The following is a 1,117-nucleotide window of genomic DNA, read 5'->3' on the forward strand; positions in this document are numbered from 1 at the left end:
CTGTGTGTGTATATATATATATATATATATATCGCGTTTGATGTTCTTGCATAAAAGACTCCCTCAAATCCCTTGTTGCTCTCCTTTATAAGGAAACTTGTGAATAGGTACGAAGTATGAATGCCGCAAACGATACTTCAAAACTTATTACATGATTATGTCTGTGACTTTGTTCGTTGTTCCATTTATATTTGAATAAAGAATGGTACTGTACAATGACACCAATACTGGTGACATATGAAACAGTTAGTGCAACAAGGATGAATTAGAAAGAATCATAGACTTGTAAAATGGCATCAATAAAGAGGGCACAGAAGTTTTATTCTTTCCTCAAAGCAAACAATATTAGATTAGGTATTTCAGCTATACAAGGCAATAGCATATTACCCCTTATTCACAAACCATTCAACACTAAGGTGACGACGTCTAAATTCCCTTCATACATCAAGATATTCATAGGAATGAAGGGTGCCGCATTCTGTCGACTTATCAAGAATCAATTTCGAGACTCATAACACTGACATAAATATACAAACATTAGGAGATTGACTCCCAAATAGAAAACAGGAAGAGGATATGTCTTTTATTTATCTAAGCCTTATTTGACTAATGATCCATAAATAATTCTATCATCATAAGTTTTCCATTAGAATACCGGTAACCAATGAATATTTCATCATCATCATCATCATCATCATCTCCTCTTACGCATATTGTAGCAAAGGGTCTCGGTTAGATTTCACCAGTCGTCTCTATTTTGAGCTTTTGAATCAGTACTTTGCCATTCATCATCTACTTCACGCTTCATAGTATCAGCCATGCAGGTCTGGGTCTTCCATCTATTCTAGTACCTAGTGCAGCCCAGTTAAAAGTTTTGTGAATTAATCTCTCATGGGGAGCACGAAAAGCATGGATGAATATTTAACATTAGAGAAAGAATGAATAAGCCATGTAAACTTGACTAATCCTTTATTACCCTTCTACATTTATAACAAATCAGATTAAAAAAAATTAACATTAGAGAAAGAATGAAATAAACATATAAATTGGCTAATCCTTTAATATTCGTTTACGTTTATGGCAAAAAAAAAAAAAATACATCGAAGCAGATTTCTGG

The sequence above is a fragment of the Palaemon carinicauda genome, chromosome 7, assembly GCF_036898095.1.
Source record: "Palaemon carinicauda isolate YSFRI2023 chromosome 7, ASM3689809v2, whole genome shotgun sequence".
Classification (NCBI taxonomy): Eukaryota; Metazoa; Arthropoda; class Malacostraca; order Decapoda; family Palaemonidae; genus Palaemon; species Palaemon carinicauda.